The 21,835-nt window shown below is 45.9% G+C and overlaps 3 non-coding genes across 3 annotated transcripts; all 3 read left to right on the top strand.

The window, feature by feature from the left end:
- Positions 1-640: 640 nt before the first annotated feature.
- Positions 641-712, top strand: TRNAA-CGC. The gene has a single exon. It is a non-coding gene; the product is annotated as a tRNA-Ala (tRNA).
- A 4,615-nt stretch (positions 713-5,327) lies between these two features.
- On the top strand, positions 5,328-5,400 carry TRNAK-UUU. Its single transcript has one exon. It is a non-coding gene; the product is annotated as a tRNA-Lys (tRNA).
- Positions 5,401-18,227: 12,827 nt separating this feature from the next.
- TRNAA-CGC lies at positions 18,228-18,299 on the top strand. The gene has a single exon. It is a non-coding gene; the product is annotated as a tRNA-Ala (tRNA).
- The last annotated feature ends 3,536 nt before the right edge of the window (positions 18,300-21,835 follow it).

Here is a 21,835-nt window from a genome sequence, read left to right as displayed (position 1 = left end):
GCTTTCTCGCTGTGTCAGCGGGTTTCAGAGCGAAGGCAGCTTGCCGGCCTCGCCGGGTCCCCCAACCTTGCTCCGCGGCCCTGCGCCTGCCATCGCCCCTGTTCATTCCTCCAGTCCGCGGGAAAAAGTCACTTCATTTAAAGTGGAGAGAGTTTTGAAGTTGCAGTTGTTGTTTGTAAAAGCCTTTGTGGACATAATCGTCAAGAGAGGGACAGAGAGGGAGAGCGGAACCAGGCCGAGCAGGAGCGCGGAGCGTGCGACGCGAGAGCCAGCAGGTGCCGAGTTCAACGGCTGGTTCACCCACCGAGGCCCGGCTGCCTGAGCCCGGAGGCGCGCCGATCCGACCCACTACCGCTGCGGCCCGTGCAGGAGACGTTCCTGGAACTTTCCTGCCGGAGGCAAGTAGCTTTCCCCAACACTGCTGGTGAGCGGACCCTGGAGCAGGTTACCAAGTGGGGAGTCTTAGAACGCGAAAAGGCGCTATTCGGATTACAATCTAGTTACCCGGTGAAGCCTGTAAATACTACCCACTTGAGTAATTTCAAAAAGAGTGACATTTAGCCCAGTAGACATTCTGCAGGCTTGAAAAATGGGAAAATAGAAGTAATATTTCACAAAGCAGGAAATCGGAAGGGAGCAAGGGGGTGTAGCTCAGTGGTAGAGCGCGTGCTTCGCATGTACGAGGCCCCGGGTTCAATCCCCGGTACCTCCAGTCTCCATTTTCTCCAGGATTAGGAAATCTTCTGGATTGCTTTTATTGCTCGTGCATTTCTTCCCCTGGGGTTTACACCTCCCGGCACCCGCAGCTGCAAAAGGAAGACAAGAGGGAGGGGGCTCAAAAGAAGGAACCAAGCCCACCAGAATCTCCTCCTTCCGAAGGCACTCCAACCCGCACATTCTAAGTGGCTTTTACTGGGTCTATCCAGAAAGGGCAGGACAGAAACAGGACAGACCGAGGGGAAACAGAAATCCACACTTTCAGTGCCAGTTCTCTGAGTCAGCTGTGCTCATCGGACCTGGGTGTCTGGCAGGAGGAGGACCGCCGCCCCCCAGGCCTTGGCGGTCTGGCCTCCCCTCCGCTCGCCCCGCGCCTCCCCCGCGCGCTCAACCACCGCCGATCACCGCACGCGCGCAGCTGGGGTGCAGGGGGCGGATCCCAAACCTTTTGGGGGAGCGATTGGGAAAACACGGGGCAACCCCAGCGCGAACGTTGAAAAGACAATTGGAGGCTCTCAGCCCTCAGGAAAAGCTCGATTTGGGAAATTAGGCGTAAGGTATTAAAGGCATTTCGTTCGACGCCGGATTTTGGCAGAGCCGTTGTTCTTGTAGATGGTAAATTGAGTCTCATTGGAGATTTCCACATGCCACGTGGTAGAAAACACCCAAATCTGTACACAGACGTAGCTGAAATAAAATCGCAAGGGTTAGGGTTCCCTTCCACACGCCTTCCCTCTGCGCACTGAATTCTAGTCTCTTGGGTTGAAATAATTTTCCAGGCCCAAGACAGAGCAGCTTCTGCGGGGGATGGGGGTGTGTGTGTGTGCCATGTCAGCAAACCTAGACTTAGGTAACTTCCACGTCCCTGTGAATGACCTGCGTGACCAGACCTGCAGAGTATCCAGTCATTCCCCAAATGCCCAGCCAGCTCTGGGCCTCCTCGCCCCAAACAGGGTTGATGTGGTCCCAGCCAATCAGCAATTTTCTATTTGTCACTTCCTTGTTCTTTATTCTTTCTCCTATAAAAGTTTCCTGCCTTCTACCCCATTTTGCAGTCCTCTGAGAGTGTCCACTTCATGAAGTGTTTAAGTTTGCATCACCCCAATTTTCTTCTGCAATCATTTTTAACACTTGTTTTTAGAAGTTTAAGGAAAGTCATAAAGTGGAATCCACGAATTAAGGCTACACCAAAGATCCCAGAGAGAGATGCAGCCCAAAGGGGGGGGGGGGGGGGGGCGGAGGGGGGGGGGGGGGTGGCGCAGAGGGGGTTGTGGGGCTTGGAGGAAGGGTAAGGATAGATAGATGTGTGAGTTTCTTGTGCTTCCTAAAACAAACATTGTCCTATAAACGAGGAGCCAGTAAAATTATAGAACTACTTTGTTTCTAAACGTGATTCTACACTGTGTGGAGGTATCAAAATGAGTTCTATTTTCATTTCCTTTTGGATGCCAGTTTGTGTATCAAAGGTGCAGAAAATCTGTAAATGCTGAGCTCCAAGAGACAGAGCAAGGCTTGCTGCATGTGTACACACAAACGATCTCCCTTCTCAAAGGCAATCGGCCGGAAAGGGTGGGATTGGCCATTCACGCAGGCAAATGGATCAGACGGGACTCCAGACTCAGACTCAGGGTGCCCTGTTTATACAGCAGGTGCTAGAACCACCTAAAGCACAGGTGTTCAAGGGTGCTGCTTTTAGACTCTCCCAGCTAAGAACTACTTTTAGAAAGCAGTGGCTATTTCAGGGTAGATGCCAAGTAAACTCTGCTTTTAAATTCCTCTTGGGGTGAATTGGCTGTTCTCTTGAATTTTCCTGTGGTAACTCTTGGCAGAGAGCAAAAGGCTGAGCTTGATATTTTCCCTTCCAGGAGCACCAAAGTGTCTTTTTCCTCTCACTCCTCCTATTCTCACTGGATTAAATATGAAGATTCTACACGGCCTCAAGTATGGCAGTGGGGCAGAACCATGAAAGAAAGTCTCAAAAGAGCCCTGGGAGTCTGGCCACTGTAGTCTCCAAGGGATTCCATATGCTGGGCACTCTTCTCAGGGAAAGGAAATAGCTGGTACCTAGGGTGTCTGAACCTCATCTTTGGCCCCCACATGGCCGCAGGGGTCAAGTGGCCCTGAGCTTGGACCTTCAGATCTGACCTGGCCTCGTCAGTGTCCGTGGTAGCATGGGTTTCCCACACCATCACCCCAGGGTCCCTGCTCCTGACTACCAGAGACCTGTCGGCAAATGCAGAGGAGTGGGCACAAAGGAAAAAACAAAAAACCAGAACCAAAACCACTCAGAAAGTTGTCTCTGAAAATCTAGGTCCAGATGGAAAGAGAAGACAGAAGATCCTCAGCTACTAAAGGAGAAGCGGAAGGGTCTGCCACACTCACTCTTCGGACAGAAGGAATTTGAGACGTCAATGAAGCGTCTTCGGGAGGATGATGACAGCGTCTGCCAAGCACTGGCATCCCTGGGCGGAATTCTGCAGAGAGCTCGCATCCAGGACCTGGAATTTCACGTGACTCTCAAACAGAGGGCGGTATTATGAGGTCGAAAGCGAGGGTGGCGTGAGGGCCCGGGGAGACCCACTGGGACCGGGGAGTTAGGGTCGTTGGTTTGTATTTCTGGAAAACAAAGGAAGGGCGGGCTTGAGACGGGTTTTGGACCCTGGGATTCGTCGTTCGTGCTTCAAGGATCTTCCTGCTCCTCTCGGCTTGCGCCAAGGCCCCGCTCCTCAGCTCGTTCTCGGGAAAGCATTTCCACTCCAGGCGGGACAAGTCTCAGGAAGGGCATGTTTACTTGTGGCTTCGAATTCCGACTCTCCCCCAGCTTCCCCTCCTCTGCCTTCAAAGCCTTCTGAAGGACCGCGAGGGTCCTGCGGGAGGATGCAAGACAAGGACCGTGCCGCGCGGCGGGGGGCGGGATTCCGGTCCTTCGGGGGAGGCGGCGGCGCGGTGAGAATTCACGGACCGTGGCGGGACAGACGCGGCGACGGTGCGTGCCGCCAACCGGGGAAGCGGCACCGTTCCCCGCGGAGGGTCTGTTCGGGCAGATGGGAGTGGGGACGGAGGAGGGGGAACGCTCTCGTCGGACCCAAAACGGCTTTCGGAGGGAACTCCCCGGAGTCAGGAGCGCGCGAGGGCGCGGTGCGCCGGGTACCATGCGTGCAGCCCAGTGCGCCGGGTACCGCGTCCGCAGCCGGGTGCGCTGGGTACCGCGTGTGCAGCCGGGTGCGCCGTGCGCCGGGTACCATGCGTGCAGCCAAGTGCGCCGGGTACCGCGTCCGCAGCCGGAGCGCCGTGCGCCGGGTACCGCGTCCGCAGCCGGGTGCGCCGTCAGCCTGGAGCGCGGTTCCAACCAGGTGCGCCGTGCGCCCGGAGCGCGTCTGCAGCCAGACCCGGGGCACTGAGGGCCACGCTCTCCGCCTTCGGCCCCCTTGTGTGGTAGTCACGCGGGGATGCACAGAAATTTATGCTACTAAGAAGCTCCCCAGATTGAAAATCTGGCAGGTCCGGGAAGCCCAGACCTCGAGAGCTGGGAACCCAGAACCTGGTAGTTTGGACCGCGTAATTGGGAAGGCCTCCCGTAGGAGGAGGCGGGGGGGAGGGCGCGGTGAGGCTTGGGTGGTTGGGGCGAGGGAGGAGGCCGGCTGGGGCTGCCGCCGGGTGAACTAGAGAGACCCTGGCCCAGGGGCCTCCGCCCAGCCCGAGCCGAAGATGTCGAGAAAGGTTCTGAGTCTCAGGAGAAGGAATTTAAGGACAGACGCGCAGCACGGGTGATGAGCGACACAAGCGGGGAAGTTTTTTTTAAAAGCAAAAGTACACTCTCGTGATGTGAGAGCAGGTGAGAGAGAGACGCCGAGATGCGCCCCTGGGGTTGGGTTTCTGTCTTTTATTGACAGTCGCTAACTATATGGCGGAATATTTATTACTTGGGCCTGGGAGCAGGGTTTCCTCACTTGCTCAGGGGTTTCCTGTCGTGGCGCCGCCCTCGTGGGCCCGTCTGGTGGGATCCGGCCTCTCGTGGATGCTGCCAGGACAGGCCTCCGACCTTCCCCACAGCCGGCCACGGCCGCCTCCTTGCTGGCCTCCGGGCATCCCGTTAGAGCCTCACTAACTGCCCACCCTGACACGGTTAGCAAAGTAGGGAGAACTTGAACATGGATCTTTAAACACGAAGAGGATTTGGGTAGAGGGGTAGGAAGGACGTGTCCCGCTCTGCATCTTTTCTCTGCATCCTGCAGGTACAAGGAAATAGTGGAGTCCCGTGTTTTTTAAGGGAGGTGAGACGAAAACTTTGGTCCCACGAGAAGACCCCACTCATTTTTACCCAAACGGTGGGGCTTGAGAGCGTCGTGGAGGCTCTTTCCAAACCTGAGCCCTTCGGAGCGCGCCCTGTGCTTGGGTTTTGAGGGAAGCCCAATTGTTCCACCCCGGAGTCTGGTCGTGGTGGGAGCACTTAGTGAGGGTGGGAGCGGGGTCCGCCGGCTGCTTTGTTTGAGTGTATGAGTTGCGTGTGCAAGTGATTGCTTTCAACATATCTAGAGGGGCAGAACGAAGTCAACAATAGCCTAATACACTTACCTTTACCGGGCTGTCAGAGGAAGTTGAGCACATGAGCCCGGATAGCTCAGTTGGCAGAGCATCAGACTTTTAATCTGAGGGTCCAGGGTTCAAGTCCCTGTTCGGGCGGTGAGATGAGTTCCCTCTTTTTTTTCTTTTCTCGTATATTCTCGGGTCCAAAAAAGTGTTAACAGTACTTCCCTCCCTGGTCAAGGGGATTGGATCCTGGCACGGGGAGTGGGTACTCTGTCTTTGCTTGTGTAAGAGGGAGGTGCCTTTTACCATATGAAAAGAATGTTCTCCGGCTTGTTGGAAGGTTGCTCTATTTCCTCCAGAAGGGGAGAGGAACTTGGATTTGAACCTGATTAATTTAAGATACCTACACATTTAAGATGCAGTCTTGTGAAAATATTTGACAACCATAGCGATCCCTGAAAACTGCTATTCTGTAAGAATCCCTGATTCTAAGATTTTCTTTAAAAATTATTATTAATTATGCGGTGCCTGGGTGGCTCAGTCATTAAGCATCTGCCTTTGGCTCAGGTCATGATCCCTGGGTCCCTGGATCGAGCCCCGCATCGGGCTCCCTGCTCAGTAGGGAGTCAGCTTCTCCTACTCCCCCTGCTTTTGTTCCCTTTCTCTGTCAAATAAATAAATAAAATATTTTTAAAATATTAATTATGTAGCTACAGGGGAGAGGGACAGTACATAGAGTGAGAATTGAGAAGGGTTCATGGTGATTTGAAGATTGGGAACGCATTAATGGTATTCATGGAAAACGCTGTTGTGAGCTAGAGTGATCTTGGGCCCTGGATTCATTCTAGATAGCATAATGCTTCTGAACTTCCTTAGAAATCCCAGGAAGTGCCTAGAAATCGAGGCAAGGTTATTGCTATCTCCTCTTTGCCTTCCTCTGCCCATAAGAGACAGTTGTTCATGTTCCCAGAAGTCCCCTGCAGTCGATGGTGAACTTCTGAGGATCTTTTTTGTCTGCAGGGCTTGTCTCTCAGTTGTCTCATCAGGCTGCTAGACTCTGAGGAAGAGAGATGCGTGAGCTGAGGGAGATGGGCTGTTTTAACTTGGTTTTGTGTCCTGGTGCAAAGCGCAACTAGGCTCATGCCCAGTGTTCCTGGTAAGTCATTACTCTGCACCTCGGCTGCAGCTGGTCCCCGAGTGGGCTGTTGTACATTCCTGACATGGAGGGGTTCCTCTCCATTTACTTCCAGCTATACCTCAAACATTTTCCCTGAATTTTTGTGGCAGTCCAAACTTTCTTTGCCAACGTTACTGAAACATCTATTCAATGGAAGGCTGTGGGATTAACTCTTAAGTTACAGAATTTTTTGAGAAACTGAGGAACTCATTTTAATCAGAAGACAGAACACACCCATGACCAATATACTCTATTCAGAAAACGCCCAAATGTGGGGCGCCTACGTGGCGCAGCCGGTGAAGTGTCCAACTCTTGGTTTCAGTTCAGGTCATCATCTCAGGGTCCTGGGAATGAGCCCTGCATTGGGCTCTGTGCTCAGTGTGGAGTCTGCTTGAGATTCTCTCTCTCCATCTCCTTCTGCCCTTCCTGCTCATGCTGTCTAAAACAAATAAATAAAATCTTAAAAAAGAAAACCCCCAAACATAAAGCATATGTCTAACCCATCTATGTCCTAAGGGAAAACAGAAGCCTTTTGTGCCTTTTTGGAAGGAGTCCAGGCCCATTGAAGGCATTCAAATATTTGTTTAATGATGTTCCCACTTTCCCTTAGGATCTTTGACTGACAAATTCCCACTATGACATCACAGGTCAATTGTCAGAAGTTAAATCCAGTAACTTTTTTCATTTCTACTATTTGGAGTAAAGAAGTACCAGAAAGAACAGAGTAATCATGAGGGACTGAGGTAGAGGAATACAAGGCCTTTTCAGTTAGGACACGTGGTCATCCTGTGCCAGAATGTTCTCACTTCCCTTTTGTAAGGGGGAGTGGAAGAAGAACTCTCTGTTACTTGCCTGTCCAATCCAATTTTCTCAGGGATCCCTTATAATACATCAATATCAAAGGGAAGACATAAAACACATTTTTTAAAGATTTTATTTATTTATTTGAGACAGAGAGAATGAGAGAGAGAGAGCACATGAGAGGGGGGAGGGTTGGGAGGGTCAGAGGGAGAAGCAGGCTCCCTGCCGAGCAGGGAGCCCAATGCGGGACTTGATTCAGGGACTCCAGGATCATGACCTGAGCCGAAAGCAGTCGCTTAACCAACTGAGCCACCCAGGCGCCCCATAAAACACTTTTTTAAAAAAGGATTTTTAAAAATTTATTTGACAGAGAGAGACACAGCAAGAGAGGGAACACAAGCAGGGGGAGTGGGAGAGGGAGAAGCAGGCTTCCCGCCAAGCAGGGAGCCCGACGCGGGGCTCAATCCCAGGACCCTGGGACCATGACCTGAGCCAAAGGCAGACGTCCAACGACTGAGCCACCCAGGCACCCTATAAAACGCCTTCAATATTAAAGGAAGAAATAAAACACTTTCTAATAGTCAATTGGAAGGAAATATAGGGGAAACCTGAAAACTATTTTATTCAAGTAATGAGCTGGGAGAGGACAGAAGGTAATATGGTTCTTCAGGTTGCTCTTGCCTAAATCAGTAGCCGTGAAGATGAGACTTGAGGTGGAGAAATCTGAGGCAGGAACTAAGTGTATCATAAGAAATCATATTTGTTTATCTTCTTCGTGGTCATTAACTCAAGGATTACTTTCTCATTGGACTTATTTGGGAAAATATTTCAGAATCTGTCTTCTTCTTTACCAGTTACAGGAAAATACATATATAACAGTACATATGATATTTAAGTGATATCTGCACACACATACACACACATGGTCACCCATCGTTCATTCACAGGCTGTCCATGGAGTATCTGATTTTAACAGTAGCCAAGAGTAAATACTGAACTCAAGACTGAAATAAGATTTTGTTTTACTTTAGAGATTATGTTATCCGGTACTTTATAATGCTATCATAGAAGCTAAAATTCACTTCTTTTTTTTTTTAAGATTTTATTTATTTATTTGAGAGAGAGAGAATGAGAGACAGCACAAGAGGGAAGAGGGTCAGAGGGAGAAGCAGACCCCCTGCTGAGCGGGGAGCCTGATGCCAGGACTCAATCCCGGGACTCCAGGATCATGACCTGAGCCAAAGGCAGTCGCTTAACCAACTGAGCCACCCAGGCGCCCAAAATTCACTTCTTAAAATTGATCTTCATTCTCGTTGTTACACATGCCATCATAGAAAAATAGCAAGGGAAGAAAAATTTTTAGTGTGATAAATTATATGCGTTAAAAACCATAGTCATTCTTACTTGGAAGAATAATTTGTCTGGATAATGTCAGGAGCAACAGGAATGACATAAGAAAAAAGAGACATCATATCAGAAAAATATTACATTGTCTTCTTTTTTTTTTTTTAAAGATTTTATTTATTTGACAGAGAGAGACACAGCCAGAGAGAGAACACAAGCAGGGGGAGTGGGAGAGGGAGAAGCAGGCTTCCCACAGAGCAGAGAGCCTGACGTGGGGCTCGATCCAGGACCCTGGGATCATGACCCGAGCCGAAGGCAGACCTTAACGACTGAGCCACCCAGGCGCCCCTTACATCATCTTCTGATAATACAATTACATTTATGTTCTGATAGTACAGTTTGCTATATCAAGAGATAGAAGCAGCTAAAAACCCATATAAAAGAAAGTTAATACAAAAACTAAACAGGAAATAAATATATGCCAGTGTATTAGTTATCTATTGTTGCATAATAAATTACCCCATCTTTTACGACCTGGTCTCTCAAATTGTACAGTTATTCTGCCTCGTTCTAATCATTAGAAGAGAGTCATTAAGTCCAGTCTGTTCAAGGGAAGGGAAATTAGTTTCCTTTTCTTGAAGGAAGAGTATTAAATATTTTGTACACATATTTATTTATTTACTTACTTACAAGATTTTGCTTATTTATTTGACAGAGAGAGACACAGTGAGAGAGGGAACACAAGGAGGGAGAGTGGGAAAGGGAGAAGCAGGGAGCCTGATGCTGGGCTCCATCCCAGGACCCTGGGATCATGACCTGAGCAGAAGGCAGATGGACAACAGCTGAGCCACCCAGGCGCCCCTTTTGTATACATTTTTAAAACACCATGACAGGCAGTGATCAATTAGAAGGAAATATAGGGGAAATAGATATTTGTAATTGTAATAAAAGTATAAACTAATAATAAGTTAAACTAAAAGTACATCAGTTATATAAAGCAAGCAACATCTTTTTTGGAGGGTGGGGAGGGACAGAGAGAATCTTAAGCAGGCTCCACACCCAGTGTGGAGCCCATCATAGGCTCGATCTCAGGACCCTGAGATCATGACCTGAACTGAAATCAAGAGTCAGACGCCTAACTGACTGAGCCATCCAGGTGCCCCCAAAAGCAACATTATCTTAATGAGGGGCTTATATATCTATCTTAGTGCATGGAGGGAATATCCTGTTCCTAGGTCAGAATGCTTAGTATTTTCAAATAGCAGTTCTCCCCATATTAGCCTATAAATCAAAAATTCCTTCCTCAAAATTCAGATGTAATGAGTTTGAATATTGAAAAAAATGTCAGAATGGTAAGAGATGGTTTGCCTTAGTAGATATTAAACATATTATAAATCTAGGATAATTAAACCAAAATGGAAATGAATCAGGAATAGACAGAAAGATCAGTGATATTGCTAAAAGTATATGGGACTAAATATACATAAACTCTTAGCTTAAAATAAAAAATAAGGGGTGCTGGGGAGGGTCTCTCTGCTCAGTGGGGAGCCTGCTCCTACCTCTCCCTCTGCCCCTCCCCATGAGCCGCTCATGCTCTCTCTTGCTTTGCTCTCTCTCAAATAAATAAATAAAATCTTAAAAAAAGGAAAATGAAAAATAAGACATATACACTGGAGTCTCTTATCCTGGGTTCAAATCCCAGCTCTGCCATTTACTAGTCATATGGATTTGGAGGGAATATTTAGTCTCTCATTTTCTGGGCAGTTAAATGAGGATAATAATAGTATCTACTGCATAAGATCTTTATGAAGGTTAAATAAGTTAACACAAGGATAAAATAATAAAAAGACTGTAAACCCAGAGCCCAGTGATCCCCAGTGGAGTCTATGGATAGATTTCAGGGGCTTAAGAACTTGGATGGGAAAAAATTACAAATTTATATTTACTTACCTCCAACCATAATTTATTATTCCTTTAATGAATATAGGCAGCAACCCACAGAAGCGTGGGCAGCATCGTGGTTTTGTCATCAAGAGAAATCACAGATGTGGTTTACATTCATCGTGAGTTGAAACTGGAAGTCGTAAGACCAACCGCTAAACTGCGTGTTACTGAACTTAGCTGACCAACTATGGGCAACTCTCTACCAAACGGTGAGGTCTCCTGTTTTCACGTTGGTGACCCAGGCATCTACACTGCATTCCAGTATCTCTGTCACAGTCATTTATTGATCAATATGAAAAGATGGTAATCATCACTGTTCCAGTTTTGCAACACTGAGTGTTTCAAATGAGAATTTTTAATTCTTGGAAGGCAGTGTGGCCCTTTGTAACAAGGATATGCATACTAGCTTGCACTGTGACACTGGAAAGCTCAAACACAAGGGACAGTTGAGACAGCTATTCAGTTGCGTTATGTAAAAATTCCTATTGAAAGATTTTTCCAGTGATATGGGTCATTCACATTATTTTCCATTTGTTCACTGAAGGTCTTTTTTGACTTTAATTCTCCTTGGCTATTTTTGTCTGTGAACAATGACTTGTTTTTTGTTTCCCAATCATTTAAACCTCTTGCTTTTATTTTGCTTTATTGTACTCTTGCTTGTTTGTATTCATTTACTGCTGCAGAGATAAATTTTAGTACATTAATATATTATACAACTACTAAAAATGACATTCTAGACATTGAAGATACAGAGGTGAATAAGACAGAGTTCCCAGGGCGCCTGGGTGGCTCAGTTGGTTAAGCGACTGCCTTCGGCTCAGGTCACGATCCTGGAGTCCCAGGATTGAGTCCCGCATCGAGTCCCACATCGAGTCCCGCATCGAGTCCCGCATCGGGCTCCCTGCTCGGCAGGGAGTCTGCTTCTCCCTCTGACCCTCCTCCCTCTCATGCTCTCTGTATCTCATTCTCTCTGTCTCAAATAAATAAATAAAATCTTTAAAAAAAAAAAAAAAGAGTTCCCAACATGAAGGAACCCACAGGTTTGTGGGCCTGACAGAAAGTACAATTACCTAGATACATTTGAAAAAATATATGACAGTGTATTTCCAGTTTATTAAAAAAAATGAAACAAACACATACCCAGACACAGACAGGGAAAAATACCAGAATCACATACAACAAAACGTTAACAGATTTGAATTTGACGTAGTGGAATCTGTCCTGATTTTTATTTCACTCTTCTTGCTTATCTGCATTTTTCCATATTTTTTTTTGCAAAGAACATGTATTTCTTCTAAAATAAGAAAAAAAAGCTGTAAAAGTTATCCTGAAATCAAATCTTTCTAGAACTCACAGTATGTGTTTGGTCCTTTGCTAGTCAGTCACTGCAAGGAGTTAGTCTTCTGGAAGGAAAGAAACCAGAAACCAAGGCCCACAGCAGTGCCACGAGGGGGCAGCCTGGAGAATGCGGTCCATCCTAGAGCTCGTGTGATTCACCACTGATTTGCAAAATTGAATGTTAAAGATTATAAAACATCTTGCTCTGTCACCTTGGACAATACATTAAGCAAAAGCATGGTAGTTTTCTTGGGATGCACCGCCCAATATAATGTGACCACAAATGCCAACCACATATAGAATTTAAAATTTTCTAGTAGTCACATTGAAAAAAGGAGAAACAGGTGAAATGAATAACATTTTATTTAATTCAACATATACAAAACATTATCATTTCAACAAGTAATCCATATAAACATATTGCCTCGATATTTGTTTTACATTCTTTTCTTCTTTTTTTTTTTTAAAGCTTTTATTTATTTGACAGAGAGACAGCGAGAGAGGGAACACAAGCAGGGGGAGTGGGAGAGGGAGAAGCAGGCTTCCCGCCGAGCAGGGAACCCGATGCGGGGCTTGATCCCAGGACCCTGAGATCATGACCTGAGCCGAAGGCAGACACTTAACGATTGAAACACCCAGGCGCCCCACATTCTTTTTTTCATACTAAGTCTGAAACTGGTGTATTTTATACAGACAGCACATCTCAAGTCGGACTGGTCATATTTCAGGTGCTCAGAAGTTCCATGTACCAGGCCATCATATTGGACAGCAGAGTTCTAAGAACTAACACATTTAAACAGAGAGAAGAAAATATATAGAATGTGCAAAGTGCTCACAAATGAAAGCCGTTCCATAACTCACATTCAAAATCTGTAGGCAAATTTTTATTCATTTTTGTGAGGCGATCCTTAGGCACTGGTAAATTGCCACGATTTAAAGTTATCTGGGACACCTGGGTGGCTCAGTCAGTTTGGCTCAGGTCAGATCTCAGGGTCCTGGGATCGAACCCCGCGTCGGGCTCCCTGCTCGGTAGGGACCCTCCTTCTCCCTCTCCCTCTGCCGTTCCCCCTGCTTGTGCTCTCTCTCTCTCTCACAAATAAATGGATAAAATCTTTGAAAAAAAATAAGGTTATCTGAATTCTTTCTGATTAAGTGCTTCATATTTCATATTCTTTTACCATCTTTTTTCTTTCTGGTGCCTAAAGACTGATATATTTCTTCTGTGAATGACAAAAGACTGTCTTCTAACCAAATCATTCATTTGCAAAATGGATGGGTTAAGATTTGAAAGGAAAGAGCCGAAAATAATTAATTAATTAATTAATTAATTAATTAATTAAAAAAAAGAAAGAAAGGAAAGAGCCGACTGATCTGCCCATGGTTATTCCCTCCATTACTTCCTGTAGGCAGAAAGCCATATTTAAATTTTCCAAGTCTGTGGTGCTTTTTCCACAACTCTCTGAATCCCTTAGTGTTCCAGAAATTACTTTGTGATCCACTGGGGAGAGAAATTCTTGTGTTCACAAAATCACCTTCAAAATGTTGGTAATATATTTTTAAAGCTATTCAAGTATGTATATGCTTTAAAAACAGAATGTGTAACAGTAAAAAGATATATATTTGAAAAGAGATTCAGATATACATATTTGCAACAAAGGAAATTATAAACAAGGGTAAAATTCACATCTGAAGGGAAACTCAGATATACATTTGAAAAGATGGTCACAGTATCTTTTAGGGGAAGAAAATGAGGTAAAGAGGTAAAACACTTTTTAGTTGGGCTTTAGACTCTGTAATTGGTATAATGTTATTTTGATCATGAGGGAACTTTGTTCTCAGGAGTTCTACATACATTTGTTCGATCAAACTAGCTAATTGTCATGAATTAGTTAACTAGGCTCAACTATTCTATAGCCATACTTTATTTCTGTCTGCTAGATTTATAACTACAAGTCTAGTGAGTTATAATCTTCCATTCTGGGTAAAGATAGGCTGTTTAATAATTGATGTGGCAAAAATCTGGGTATTGATGTGGTTTTGGAATATAGGTGAAGTTTGGTGGCGTGAAGTCCGGAGCCGACGACCAAGAAGGAATTTTTGAGACATCTTTGGTGCAAAATGGTGGTTTTAGTAAAGCACGGAGACAGGACCCGTGGGCAGGAAGAGCTGCTGTCCCGGGGTTGGGAGGGGAGGCTGATTATGTACTGTGGGGCTGGGGGAGGTGAGGCAAAGGGAGGTTTTCAAAAGGACTTTCATATGCTAAAGAGGACCTACCAGATACCAGAGACCTTGCCATTGTCAAGTCAAGGTTGTTCTTCCCTCTAGCAAGGCATTAACATAAAGACAGTTGGGAGCTTCCCGGAGGAACGTCACACATGTTCTACCCAGGGGTGGGGGGTGGGGCAAAGTTGCCGGGTATCAGCTAGCCTTCTGCTCCCTCATCAGTTATGTAGGAAGAAAAAATTGATTCCATATTCCACAACATAAAGCAGGATGAATTCCAAATGGTGTTTCATAAGATTAGGGGCGCCTGGGTGGCTTTGTCGGTTAAGCCGTTAAGCGTCTCTTGATTTTGGCTCAGGGTCTTGGGACCAAGTCCCAGGATGGGGCTCTGCGCTTTACTTGGGATTTTCCCTCTCTCTCTGGCCCTCCCTCTGCTTGCCCTTTCTCTCCCTTTATCTCGCTGTGTAATAAATAAAATCTTTTTAAAAATCCGGAATTATTTAAAGGAAAATATTGACAAATTTTATTTCAAGAGAACTTCTGAAAGAGTAGTAAGAGTATAGCGAATTTCTCCTTAGTATATTTACCCTTCTCCTACTTTCCAAATTTTATGCAATAGATATGTATTATTGGAATAATCATGGAGTAAAACAAAACCTCCTGTATGACAGAGTAAAAATCCACAAGCAAAGTCAAAGAGAAATCTCAGGCTAGGAAAATAGAATTGCTATTCATATCACCAGAAGGATTCCCCGTGTCACTCAGTGTAGACTTGATCAGAGTCTAAGAGAAAACAGCCACAAAACCTCAGTGACTTAACAATAAAAACTTATTCTTAGCACATGACATTTTTTTCCTCACTGGTTGGCTGATGGCTTTCCTCCCCAGTATTCTCAATCTGGGATTTAGGACGATAAAGTAGTGTAGGGGAGGGAAACAGTCTTTTTCTTCTACCTAGTTTCAATGCATTGCCTGGGACCCTGCAAATTAAACTGACAAAAACCAGATTAACTGGAGGAAACTTGAACAGAAGTTTACTAATGCATGCAGTCACATGGGAGTACTTCATGATGAGTAACTAAAAGGGGTAGCTCAAACTTGGGCTTATATAGCATCTTAGCAAAGAACAATGAATTTGTAGAGAAGTGACAAAATAAAGGACAAGGGCTTTGGACTTTCAAGGGCAGCTAACTGCGGGAAGGTAAATACATGGGGGAAACCAATGGAGTGAGGCTTGTCTGTGCGAATCCATCTCAGCACCAGCTTTCTACTTCTTTGTGGCCATAAAACCTCCCCAGGAGAGGGAATTTGTGACAGTCCTCATTTCTCAGAAGGTTTTGCTTTTACTTAGATAAAGGAAGTTCTGGAAAACCTTCTTTTTGCATCTGTTGATTCTCATTTGCCTCCAACTCAAAATAACCATTTTGCCAAAAGTGACATATTTTGGGGTAGCGTATTTTAGCTTCTACCTAGAATGTTGTCAGTTGCTATTTCAGAGGGAAAGCGAGCACTGCAAGAATATGAAAGTGAGCTCTAAAGAATTATGCCTTTTAAAGTTCAAGTGAGAAGCCACATGCTTTTGGGGTGGAAAAAAAATGGTCACACCTAACTTAAAGGGAGCAGAAAAACATGTTCAGAGCATGTATCCAGAAATGGAGAAGGGGCATATTTGGGAAAATACCAATTACTATGCTCCTATACATATAAGAACCTACAGATCGATCAGAAAAATTTCAAAAATTTAGCAGAAAATTTGGCAAATATGAAAAGATGGTTCACAGAAGGAAAATAGAAATGGGTCTTAAATATATGAAATGTATGAAAAGATGCCTGAACTCATTCATAGGAACAGAATTGCACATCAAAGCTACTCTGATTATGAGGAAAATTGGTTATGAGTTCATAATTAATAAAACTGAGAATGGATATGTGGAAATTCATAACAGTATTCTTTTTGTTTTCATATGTTAAGATGTTCTACAATAAAAAGGAAAAGGAAAAATTACTGAAAGAAATAGAAGATCTGAATAAATCTATGTATGTTAAAGAAATTGAATCAATAAGCAATAACTTTCCAAAACAGAAAGCACTGAGACCAGATGGGTTCACTGGGGAATCTACCAAACATTTAAAGAAGAAATTATACCATTTCTCAACAATCTCTTTCAATAGATAGAAGCATCAGGAATAATCTCATGAGGCCAGCTTTATCCTAACACCAAAACCAAAGACATTCCCAATAAAGGAAACTAGAGACCAATATCTCTCATGAACATAAATGCAAAAATCCTCAAAAAATCGCAAATCAAATCCAACAATGTATAAAAAAAGTTATACATCATGCCCAAGTGGGATTTACTGCAGGTATGGGAGGCTAGTTCAACATTTGAAAATCAGTTGATGTGATCCATTATATCAACAGGCTAAAGAGAAATCGTATGACCATATCAATAGGTGCAGAAAAGCATTTGACAAAATCCAAGTCTCATTTATTATAAAAGCTCTAAGCAAACTCAGAATAGAAGGGAGTGTCCTCAGCCTGATAAAGAATATGTTATCTACAAAAATCCTACAGCTAACTGCTAATGGTGAGAAACCGGAGGCTTCTCACTAAGATCAGGAGTAAAGCAAGGATGTCCCCTCCCACCACTCCTTCTCAATATCCCTGGAAGTACTAGCTGATTTAGTAAGACAAAAGAGAAGAAATCAAGGGTATACAGAAAGAAGGAACACATACCTAGAGGTCATGGTTTACATTATGTTCACTTTGGTGTTGTACATTCTGTGGGTTCTGACAAATGGATCAAGGCATGGATCCACCATTAATAGTATCACATTTAATGGCTTATTTCGGCAATAAATCAGAGTTGCTGTCCTTCCACACCCTCCCCAGCACCTGGTGCTCTTGGTATTCTGGATTTTGACCATCCCGATAGGTGTGTCCTGGTATCTCATTATTTTAATTTGCATTTCCCTGATGACTTTTGGTGTGGCCCATCTTTTCATACACCTATTTGGCATCTGTGTATCTTTGGTGAGAGTCTGTTAAGGTATTTTGTCTGTTTTTTAAATCAGTGGTTTGTTTTCTTACTGTTGAGTTTTAAGAGTTCTTTGTATATTTTGGATACCATTCTGTTATCAAATCTGTGCCTTGCAAATATTTCTCCCAGTCTTTGGCTTGTCTTCTTACTGTCTTGAGGATGTCTTTCTCAGAGCAGAAGTTTTTAATTTCAATGAAGTTCGACTTATCAATGACTTTTTTTTTTCTTTTTATGGATCGTGTGCCTATGGTGCTGTCATTTTTACTTTTGAACAGCTGCTCTCTGCTCTATGACTTCTGTGCCTGCCCCGGGGTCTCAGGTGGTAAACCTTGCAGTGGATGGCGGCTGTAGGGAGGCTCGCATGGGCGGGTGCGGGCTTCCCTCGGCGCGGACTCGTGGGGTCCGGGTGGCAGGTGAGGGCTTCCCTCGGCGCGGTCTCGCGGGGTCCGGGTGGCAGGTGAGGGCTTCCCTCGGCGCGGACTCGTGGGGTCCGGGTGGGCGGGGGGGGGCTTCCTTCGGCGCTGACTCGGGGGGTCCGGGTGGGCAGGTGCGGGCTTCCCTCGGCGCGGCCTCGCGGGGGCTCGGGGACGCGAGCAAAGAGAAGCTGGCCCGTGGATCAAGGAAAGCGGGAAGGAAGGAATGGCGGCTTCTGGAATCGAAGACTCTCCGAAGCCGGGCTCCACAGGTAAGGAAGGGCTCGACCGCCGTGGCGGTCTGTGGGGGCCGAGCCGCTGCTCGGGGCCGAGACCCGGGCACGATTCGCGCGTTTCCGTCCACGCGCACCGGTTCGGCTCTGAGCGGGGTGCGGTTGGCGCGGCAGCCGCCGAGATTGAGTCAGTCTCGCGCCGACTCAGCGGCAAGGAATTGGGGCGGCGTTTGCCCCGCGCCTGCGGCCGGGAGAACATCGTTCAGAGGATCCGGGGGGATCCCTGCCCTCGTCCTGCCTGCTGCTGGGTTTGGCAGCGGGATTGAGAGCAGCCGCGGCCGGGGAAGGAGGCTGCAGGCGGGCTTCTCCCTCCCGGACCGCCACGCGCAGGCCGAAGACGAAGTAGCGCCGAGTAACTGCGCGCCTTGAGCAGGACAGGAACGCTGCCCGGCGGGGCCCCGCGGCCGGGGATGTAGCTCAGCGGTAGAGCGCATGCTTCGCATGTATGAGGCCCCGGGTTCGATCCCCGGCATCTCCAGGGCCCTTTTTACTGCGGTTGTTTTTAACTCTTAACTAGTTCGGCCTCTGCTCTAGAATTTCCACGGGAGACACGTTAGTCCTTTCCCATCTTTAACCGTTATCGTTCCCTTTCAGTAGAGCTACTTGCTGTCTGTATGTTTATTTCTCTAACATTTGATGAACCGCCACATATTCCTTGCTCTCTGGAAATCTCCCTGGGGTGTTTTATTATGTAGAGAGAAGACAAAGCCAGAGGGACAGTTAAAAGAAATTCATCCTCTGAAAGCACCCAGGAAGAGGGAATACAACTGCACATCACAGAATGATTGAACTCAAACGAGGGCCCATCCAGTCTCACTTCCCCTGCAAAATAATCACTAAAAGTAAAACATCTTCTAGGAATGTTTTAAGGGGCGGGTAGGGTAGGATTTTTGGTATTGAGGTGGGAGTTGGCATATCAATATTCAAGGCTCCACCCTAAGACCATTAGGGGAATTTCTTCATAGGCCACGGTTACTAACCTAGTTACCATTTTATTTCTCACTGCTTCTTTGGCTGTCCTGACGGATTCTGTGCAGGAGAGCTGGTCTTGGTCCAGTGCAGGAGGTTTGAGAAAACTGTTAAGGTTAGAAATAGCTCATGGACATGGAAGGCATAATCGGTTAGAAACCCGCAGGAGAGTGCCTGGCAGCACTGGAGGTCCAAGTGAGGCCCCATTCTTGGCCGTCTCTCACCAGATGGGGTTTTAGGCTTATGTGGTTTCTAATTGCACTTACATTCATTCCTTAATTCAACTCAGTGCTTTGACATATTGATAATGTAATAACAATAATTTACTGTTTCTGTTCACATTAAAAAATAAATGGCAGCGTGTATTTGTCTGCCCTTATTAAAAGGAAATCCAGTAATTTACTTAATAAAGCCTTCGTTATGTAGCTTTTCTATATTATTGCGTAACTGCTAAATCAGGAGATGACAACTGAAAGGAGGAGAGACAGTTTATAAACCGTATTTGCGACTCTATCATAATTAGCATCCTAGAGGTTTGTAGGAGACACACTGGGAACACAGCAGAGGGTAGGATCAATTCTTCTTGAGGAGGTAGGTCAGGAAAATCTCCACAGAAGATGCTAGTGATGTGTATTAAAGAATAAGTGGGAGGTTTGCAGCTGGAAATGAGGATCATAGTGTGATTCTAGTCATAATAAACATGGACATGGCATGAAGACTTGACACACAATGTTAGAAAATTTAGGTAGTTACATATGGCTGGATCACAGGATGTTATAGGGAAATGTAGGAAATGTAGGGCTATATAGCTCTTCAAGGGTTTTGGACTATCAGTCAGTGTTCTTGGTTGCAAAAAGCAAACGCTGAATATGGTTAACTTAAGTGGAAAAGAATATTTACCTGGCCAGGTTTAGATCAGTGCCAGTAGCCTTGAAAGCAAGCATCTGACTCTTAAAACTGTCAGATTCCCTAAACATAATAAAGGACTGCAGACACAAGTTTCCGATGACAGTGTCGCTGTGTATGTGTTCCCAGAGGACCCAGTTGGCAGTGAGGAGACAACGAAGCATTATAAACAAGACATTGCACAATCAGATTATTCTGTAAACAGTGTGGAAAATGGATTAGGAATGGTGATGAAAGAAGATAAAAACAAATTATTCAGCCAATACTGCAAGAGTCCCAAGAGCTGAGGTGGGACCTCCACCAGGAGTAAGCGTCAGGACATGGAGACCGGTGTTGAGACCATTCCTTAAGAGCCCCAGCGTAAGAGGGTCGGAGGCTTGAGTGCTCTAAGGACCTGGACAGGAGGCACAGCTCATTTTTTTTCAAAGAGATTGGGGTCCAGCAGGGGATCCATCTCTGGGATGAAGCTAAATTCTGAGAGCCCCCTTGCCCATTTCAATCTTTTAATTTCCTAATCACTCCTTCTCACCCATTTTTCCACTTCAGTGAGATCTTTGGACTATGGGGAATGGTTAATTCACTTGGAGACCATTTGACTAGCTAAAGCCTCTGTCTCTCATCCTTGCTATCCCAGTTCATCAGACATGAGCCCTCCAATTCTCTACCCTATCTGGTAACTTCAAGATGGACATACCCTCTGTCCTTCCATTTTAATGACTTAAACGTGCAGTCCGTCTCACCTGAATACTTGAACCCCACTCTCTGTAACTCATGTCTTTGTTTAACAGCCCACCTAGACGAACTCTCCTGCTTCACCTTCAACCGGCTCTTCCTAATGACATGGCTGTTTCGAGTGGAATCAACACATTCTTCAATCTCAGAATCAGGAGATGGGTTGGCCCCTTCCTGAGACCACATTCCAATTTGCAAACATTTCTATCTGTATTAAAAAAAAAAAAAAAAAAGGTGTCCCTGGGAAACTATGATCTCTACAATTATGTTACATTTCTCATCAAGATTCTTCCTAGATGAGTGGAGCCTGGTGCCTTGCTTCTTGCGCTCGGTTTGGCGACCTGAGCACTTGTGTAGACAGGTCATTCAGGACCTCAGCTTCTGGCTCCTGCAATACCTGTTTTTCCAAAAACCTTCACTTCCACGCTGCTGTAGCCGCTCACATCCATGACCATCCTCCATATTAGCATGAATCCGTATTATGCTAAAATAGTAAGTCCATGCGGTGTAGAGTAATTTAATTTTTTTTTTAAGATTTTATTTATTTATTTGACAGAGAGAGACACAGCGAGAGAGGGAACACAAGCAGGGGGAGTGGGAGAGGGAGAAGCAGGCGCCCCGCCGAGCAGGGAGCCCGATGCGGGGCTTGATCCCAGGAGCCTGGGATCATGACCTGAGCCGAAGGCAGACGCTTAGCCACTGAGCCACTCAGATGCCCCCAAAATGAATAAATCTTAAATAAATAAAGGAGACCTCAGAGAGCTCTCTTGTCCCTTCCGCCCTGTGAGGACACACATGATTCAGGAAGCCTGTTCTCAGGAGACACCAAATCTGCCTCTGTGTTGACCTTGGACTTCCCAGCCTCTGGGACAGTGAGAGATACCTTTCTGTTGTTTATAAACCAGCCGTCTGTACTATTCTGTTAGAGCAGCCTGCACACACTATCCTGCTTAGATCCCTTGATCCTTCAATCACATTTTGAGAATGTCCGCAGGCTCGTTTCATACTGAGCATCCTCCCTCAGAAGTCGAGCTGTAGATGGTTCCAAACGCGGCTTCCTGTTGGCTGCACGAAGACCGCTTCGACCTGCGGGGAATGCCACACCACCCACAGAGTTAGTGCTGCTCTGAGAAGTGAGCAGGCCTTCACACCTGTCTCCCCTGTGTCCCCACCCAGCCTGAGGTCTGGGAAGCCCAGCTGCGTTGCATCCCCCCTCACCCACTCAGAATAAAAGCAAGGAGGCCAGGCCAGTATGGCACCCTTTTTGGCAATGGGTCCATCTCCTGTGTAGGGATTCAAGGTGGTGTCATCAGGAGAGAAGGAGCAAGATCAGTGGCATCATTATGACTTTCGTCCCCTTGGGTCTGAATAGGACTTTGGGGAACTTCAGTCCAAACTTCCATCTTT

The sequence above is a fragment of the Mirounga leonina genome, unplaced genomic scaffold, assembly GCF_011800145.1.
Source record: "Mirounga leonina isolate KUSES-001 unplaced genomic scaffold, KU_Mleo_1.0 Mir_366, whole genome shotgun sequence".
Classification (NCBI taxonomy): domain Eukaryota; kingdom Metazoa; phylum Chordata; class Mammalia; order Carnivora; family Phocidae; genus Mirounga; species Mirounga leonina.
Note: the sequence above shows the minus strand (reverse complement) of the source record. Positions and strands in the feature narration are given on the sequence as shown.